Source organism: Arachis ipaensis, chromosome B06, assembly GCF_000816755.2.
Source record: "Arachis ipaensis cultivar K30076 chromosome B06, Araip1.1, whole genome shotgun sequence".
NCBI classification, from domain to species: Eukaryota; Viridiplantae; Streptophyta; class Magnoliopsida; order Fabales; family Fabaceae; genus Arachis; species Arachis ipaensis.
Genome location: NC_029790.2, coordinates 11,808,408 through 11,809,766, shown reverse-complemented (window position 1 = coordinate 11,809,766; position 1,359 = coordinate 11,808,408).

Here is a 1,359-nt window from a genome sequence, read left to right as displayed (position 1 = left end):
TATTTGCAATACACACAGCGAAAAACAAATTTATAATTCAGTATGAAATCCACTACAAAAAAATAAATATATATGAAATTTATTCTCCCAATCGGAAGTGAAGAGTGTGGGCCTTAGCACTACGATTTATACGTGTTTGAAAGTCTGAAACACGGTGACTATTCAAGATTTCAAGTTGATAATGAATAGTGATCGAAAAAAGAAATGTTGATAATGAACATTATGGTGTCCGATTTAGTTGAAAGCCTTAGTTATCATTCTAAAAAATAGTGGTTGAAGTTTTTTCTCTCCGTACTATTAGACGTTTCCAGCGAGAATTTCCCTGAAGGCTCTATGCAAAAGAGATGGACCTGCTCCAGAGAAGTATCAAAAAGGTAAAGAAGGGAGAAGAAGGCTTTTCGGGAACAGAATCAGTCACATGTGGAGCATCAGCCTCAAAGGATGTTTCCGAGAATGCAAAGGAAGAAGAGAATAGATGAAGTACCTGAAACAGAAACTAACAGAGAAAGTAAACAAGACAAACAATCTGATATTATGATTGAAGACATGGGAGAAGGGCTTTTCAATATTTTATTTTGAATATTGAAGCAGCCAAAACAGAATTATGGAAGCTAAGCCTTGGTGGAGATCTCATAGTCAAACTCATGAATCGAAAAAGTGGGTACGCAGCAATGAAGAGAAGACTGAAAACAATATGGGTCAGATTTGGAGGAATAGATGTTATTGACTTGGGAAATGATGTTTATTTGGTCAAATTTTATGCTGAAGAGGATATGAACCATGCCCTCCTTGATGGCCCATAGAAAATCTATGATCACTACCTAGCTGTCAGGTTATAGAAATCAGATTTCAATCCGCTTCTTACTTCCATTGACAAAATTAAAGCATGGATCAGATTACCAGCACTCCTGAGCTGTATAACGAAAGAATCTCAAGGAAAATAGGACAATTTACTTATTTAAATAAAATGTATGAATCCTTTACCCAAATGTACAAAACAGATAGTTGTTACGTGCATGTGTAAAAATTCTATTCTATGTAAACCGTGGCAACCAACTACGGTTTTTGGATTGTACATAAACCGTGGCTGACAGGGACGGTTTAGGGAGAAATTTTGTTGCGTGTAAACCGTGGGAGGTTCCAGCGGTTTATGAAGAGGGCGTGGAAGGCATAAATCGTAGTAGGCTACCACGGTTTATGAAGAAGTTGAATCAAATATAAAACCCTGTAACCCACCGCAGTTTATAAAGACTACGCAATAAACAGAAACTCCTGTAACCTCCCACGGTTTATGTGTTAGGGGCTATATAAACCTAATCCGCTGAAGCTTAGGACGGATCATTTGTTTCAGCAAAAAAA